Source organism: Amblyomma maculatum, chromosome 11, assembly GCF_055883805.1.
Source record: "Amblyomma maculatum isolate TAMU_Amacu chromosome 11, ASM5588380v1, whole genome shotgun sequence".
NCBI classification, from domain to species: Eukaryota; Metazoa; Arthropoda; class Arachnida; order Ixodida; family Ixodidae; genus Amblyomma; species Amblyomma maculatum.
Window position 1 is genome coordinate 42751627 of NC_139354.1, and position 6329 is coordinate 42757955.

Genomic DNA, 6329 nt, shown 5'->3' on the forward strand with positions numbered 1-6329 from the left:
TAAATGTTTGAACATTTCTTGCTACATTTCTACGATAACCATCAACACAAACGTAGAAATTGAGCAAGTAGGCTTGCTTGAAGCATATGCTTCAAGACAAACTCAACTGTCGTTTTCTACAACTCGCTCTACTGACATCAGTCCCACAGTCGCAGTGGAAGCGTCCAGTAATTTTTCTACAGAGCTAAATGCTTGCGATGTAAGCATTTCAACAATAGCAGCGTACGGGTGCTGCCGTTTGGCTACGAAGAATGGGAACTAACTGCAATGTACCCTTTGCAAAATTCTGAAAGTCAGCTCCTCTGCACAGCGAAACTCATCTTGGTGGCCAAACCTGGTTTTCGGCAGAAATTTGGTACAGCGCTGTCTCGATTACGGAATAATTAGTGGTTCAACCATTCCATTGCTTACCAGAAACGATTCACCTTCCTCACGCTAATTGCAAAGGAATGCTGCACATCGGCATTGTGCACGACATAAGGCATAACATTGAAGTATTCAGTTCTGCCATAGCCTCCTTTATACTCTCTGTGCCTGGCAACTCCGCGGCCGTCACCGCCGCTCCTCCGTTGAGAAGCTACGCCGCTGGCTGCCGAGAGATGGTGACAGCGACATAGGGTCACCCTCGCCAGGCGAGTGCCGGGTGCGCCGTGTTGCAAAGCGGTCTGGATAGCCACATGTTATCGCTCTCGCTGTTTCTGTTTTGCAGTGTGCAAGGTCATGCTTCTACTTTTCTCTGCCTTCAGGTGCTGCAGGAATACAGCATTGCACCAACTGGTAAATGCCAGCTTTGCTTTATCTTTCCGGCGATCGCTGTGTAGTGTTCAGCTGCTTTGAGGCTAGTGAAAAAAAAGTTACAGCACCAAAAACTGTGTTTATTAAGCGTCAATACTGCAGTAGTAATGTTAGATGTGCAAGTGTGCTTTCTGGACTGAAATGCTAATTGCTTCCCTGCCTAGCTCTGCATAATGTGCTGAATGTATTTTTTTTTTCGCAGTATACGCTAATTACGAAATTTTGTGATAAAATAGAAACGCAAGCTTTACCTATTTTGAAGATGACTACTTTAGAGTGAGTTAAACCGAATCGTGCAAATCGCTGTGTCTCGCTCTAGCATCGGAAACCTTAAAACACGTACTCGACCGCGTTGAGGCCTGTGAAAAATAATGACAGTATCAGAAAATGTGTTTATTGCGCATCAGTAATGTAATAATAATATTAAATGTGCACATATATTTTCTGGATTGCGGTGCTAACTTCCTCCCTGGTTAGCTCGTCTGTGTGGTATGTTATATGTGCTCCAGCGCATTTATTGTTTCGTTAGCTGCGCAATTCTGTGATAAAATAAAAACACAAGCTTTGCCTATCGTGACAATTACTTTGGAGTGAGCGAAACAGAGAGATGCAACGCGTATATATGTCTTCCTTGTTTTTCTAGTTAAAAAAAGACAACAAAGTTTGTACGACGCGCTGAATCATTGAAAGTAACAGCTGATACCGAAATTGTTCTCCCTACAGATCTCAATGGCATACTGCGATGCAGTTCCAATCATCTGTAAATAAAGCTGACTTCTGAAGTGTACTGTCAGTGACAGCAGTCACCGTGAACATTTTTCCCTACTTGTGGCAACTATATTCATCACTCCACTTCTGGTACTCTTGTATCCTGCTGTTGTGAAATGTGTAAATAAATGCTGGTGCCTTTCTTAAATTGTCTTACTGCAGCGCAAACTAGCACTGTAATTTTTTTGTTACTATTGGCGCTAGCGGAGCAGTCATGCAGTTTTTCAAGCCATGCGCAATTTCTTGAATCTGGCTCACATAAAATGTCATAGCGTTAGTGTCAGTGCCTAACAAGTATCATGATCACTTGTTATGCTCAGAGGATATCGGCCTTACAAATAAATATGCTAAGTATGCACGATTCATGCTTAGGGACAGTTATCCCGCGAGCGAATAACAGCGCTCATGCCCTCGCGTCGACGTTCGTACCCGTACGCCTCGACACCTACGTCAGTGGCGCCCTCAGCGACGGGAGCGGTAGCGCTGCGCAACTTTGCCTGACGGCGCCGCTGTATTGTTCGCGCGGCGCGTTGACTTCTGCCCACAACTCTTGTTGCTAGGATGTGCCGCGCCGCCAAAGTAAATGGGTTTTTGCTGCGCAGAAAAAATGAGTTTTTCATAGCACCCAAATAAGCATGGACTGCGCTTTCATGGCTGCATGTAAAAAAAAAAATATTTTTCGCAGAAAGTTTGCCTCGCGTACTTGACAAATTTAAAAGCTACTAGAATCGGAATGTTAGGCCAAACATGACACGACGGAGGTAGGACAAAATGTGGATCCGAATGAGGGTCCCATGTGGGTAAGCAGGACTGGGGCAATCGTCATGATACCAGCATCGGTCCTCTATTGGGCAAATATGGGCAAGCCACATTTAGGCTTGCTCCTGTTCCTGCTACATGGGTCGAATATCAGCGTTGCTCGGGCTAACGCAAAAGCATATTCCTGCGTCCAGACCACAAAGGTCTCTTGTCGGATACTTAAGGGCAGATAAAACTTCAATGTGGGCTCTTTGTGGGAAAGCTCTCATAGATCCGAAATGGGGCCACTCGCATAAATCGCCGTTGGAACTATATATCGGCAGTAGTAGGGCAAAAAAAAAAAAAACGGGCGTGTCCACATGCTGCCCCACTCGGTCCCTTGTAGGCTATTTGCGGGCAGGTGGAATACGAAAGAGAGTTTAATTTGGGAAATCCCTCGTGAAGCCTTATAAGGCCGCGGCCTTGGCTAAATCGCTTGAAATCCCACATCGGCCGTAATGGGGCTTGAAGGCGGGAATGCCCGCACGCTACAGGGATTATTCCCTTCTAGGCAATTTGAAGGCACGTGCAACGAAGGCACGTGCAACAGCAAGTGTGTTCTAGGCGCAAACAGCACGGGGCTGCCCACACAAAGCCGTTTTAGGTCTCACATCGGCCTTAGTGGGAACGGAAACTCGCGCATCCGCATGTTCGTCAGATTTGTTACGAATGAGGGCTGGCGCTTCCTAAATGAGGGCTCATCTCGTGCAAAATAGCGGCAGCCTAAATAAGGATGTGTGTCGTACATATGGCCGCAGCGGGCTGAATACTCGGGAGTGTCTGCATGTCATTGTGTACGCATTCGTTCCCTCCTTAATTTGTATTAGACATGTAGATAACTTTTATAACCTTTTTAAGCATTTTTTAATGACTCCTTTTATGCCTCATGGCATGAAGGAATATGTGAAAAATTAAGAGGGTATTAAATGAAAGAAAAAAGGTTGCTGTTCTAATAAAGTTCAAGAGAATGATGATAAAGCCCTAGCGTCCATGCAATGTACAAGGATGGGTTGTTCGGCGAAAGGCCCACTGCCACCAGGAGCCGAATTCTTGTCGGCTTCAGTGTAGGGCAAACCCACAAGTGGTGACTATCTGCCTCATTATTTGGGGATTAGCAGACAGGACATCCTGAACGTTGATATAAATATTAGCATTGAGGCCATGTTCGTGTTGAGGGCAACTCCGACCCGGATCCTCCGTAGGGCAACCTCATCTGCACGGGTAAACCTCTGTGGAGGGTTACGGCGCACAGTGGGATAAGAGCCCGTGTGTGGCGCGCCAGAGGTGCTCCTTTCTTGTGAGAAGCAGGGTGGTATCATCCATACTGAGGAAGCGTGTCATTGATGAGGGTAGAATCGCCTGGCGAGTTGCAGAATCTGCAGAGGTTTGTGGACTGAGTAGGTCACGTGGGACCCATTCAATTCGAACGGCTTGCGAGATGCGAGCCGCCAGACGATGTATATTCTGGCAGATTTTTGGGCTGTGACTGACGTGTTGCAGCAGACATGTTGCTTGAAGGGTGTGGGTGCGGATGACAATTTTAGCTATAGGTAGTAGCTGTCATGACGGATAGAGAGATAAGCGCGTATTGTACTGCAACCAGCTCAGCACAGAAAGAAGGTGGTTTTGCAAATTGATACCTGGATGTCCCATTAAGCACCGGCTTACAAGGACAATGAATTGCAGTTGTCGTTTTACATTCGTCAATGCTGGCGTCTACATATATAATTATTGAGCCTTGAGGCAGCTTGGCATCTTGTTCTGCGATCTTTTCACGAAGAGATGATGCCGCATAAGATGTGGTTGGTCGGTGTAGGTCAGTAGGTTTGTTCTCGCTCATCTAAACAAAATTCCATAGAGGAAGAAGTGGCGATGGCGGTGACCATATGGTATGCGATGTAGCACAGGTTCGGAGTGCTCGCGGTGAGTGCAAAATTGTCGCCTTAAGGCTACAAGTATCACGTTGTTGCTGTACCAGTTCATCTAATGTGTTGAGCTGAGCGTTCTCTTGTAGTGCCACGACAGGTGTGATGCGGGGGAGACAAGTATTTTTAATTCGATTGAAAAACTTGATGCTTGGTTTGGTTTATGAGGTTTAACGTCCCAAAGCGACTCAGGCTATGAGGGATGCCGTGGTGAAGGTGAAAAACTTTATGGCTTTGGTTTTGCGCTAAAGGACTTTTGAGCATGAACCTTCCCAGTAAAAAAAATTCAATGGGTCCAATTGGGAATTTCCCAACTGAAATGTGTTTTCGCCACCCATTGGGCCTGGCCATTGGATATGAATTGGTACTTCCAGTTGGAAATAATTGGTCAACCATGAAGACTAAATGGTTCACTGATTGAACTCAAATGCCATACCAATTGAGCCTAAATGGTTTGAACTCACATAGCTGAAAAAAATGGAGATGCAGAAATGGAGAACTTAAAATTTTCACTGTTGTCTCTTTATAGAGGTATGTATATATGTGCACATCTCAGTCAAAGGTATCACTGACTTGACTTTCCCAGATGGGAATGTTTCTTTTGGACCAGTTAGAACCAATGAGAAGCCCAGTTGGAAGCCCAATTGGTTTCATTTCGGTGTCCCAATTGTGAGTGAAGGCATCCCAATTGGTATTGAAGAAAGCCATTGGGCTTCCTAATTAGCTCGATGGGCTTATTCAATCCCAATTGGGATGCCCCGTTGGTTTCCTTATTCCCAATTGGGAGTCACGAAACCAACTGGGCGTCCCAATTGGGAGTGAAGCAGCCAACTTGGCTTCCCAATTGGGAGTGAAGAAACCTGCTGGGTTGAACAGTACCTATTGGACAAATCATTTGGGATAGGCAGAACCAATTCAATTTGACTGGTCGTCCCAATTGGACCCATTGATTTTTTTTTACTGGGTGACATTGCTTGATCTTTAGTATATTTTATAGGCTTCTCTGTCTTCTAAAAAAATAGAGAAAAAAGATGCATTGAGTGCTCTGAGAAGATAAATTTCACAAGCAAACTTCAAAATATCATAATTTCGTACTTCTTGCGTTTTATATTAAAAAAAATAAGAGTTAATTTGCTGCATATGAAAGCGCATTGCATTACCTTTATAGGAGAAACTGATGTTATGCGCCAGAAAGCTTATTTTATTTAAAATTGCGTGACTGGGTTTTTCGACTGCTTGCAAGCTTAATACGGTACCAACGGACAGAAAACTAATTTTCGCCAAACACAAGTTGGGATAATGTTTGTCATAGTAATTCAATAGGCCATGACTTATTACAAAAGAAACCAAAGACGGTCAAACACCAGTTGGCCTGAAACGACCCTTTTGATAGCGTGGCTTCTGAATAAACACTTGGTGTGATCCCAATATAATGCCACCCCAGTAGACGAGATTAAAGCACCCTCCAAATTTGGAGAGGAGCGGCTGCTGGCCGGAAGCGAAAGTGGTCGGCGAGAGTTACCTCAGCTAAGGTTCCATCTACGGGCTCACGGAGAAACAAAAAATATATGCTGGAAAACCATTGCCCGTGGATTTCACGGCATCCAGCTGCCGTTCCATGTACAGTGCTCCGGGTGATACGGAGTACACCCTCGCGTTATGTTCTGGAGCCTTAACGTCGGTAAGTGATGCTCGCTGAGTGCATCGGGGAGTGAAGACGTGTGAATGCAAAGATGTTAGCATGGCTGGACTTGCACCACATCGAGAGTCGCAAAGAGCTAGCAAGTACAAGCAGCAAGCACAATGCGGGCGTGGACGTTATAGACGTCACTTTAGACGTGACGTTACAGCGATGTCTGCAGCATCTTAAAAGAAAACGGACTGTGGATGTTGACGTATTGTTAAACACTTCGTTCCTCAAAATCATCAGAAAGTATAGTCTTTCGAAACGTGGTTGGGCCTCTTGCTAACGCTGATGTAGACTGCAGCTCAAAAAGTGCACTTCCATCTTAGGAAGGATACGGTAATGGTTCATTAGTGGCA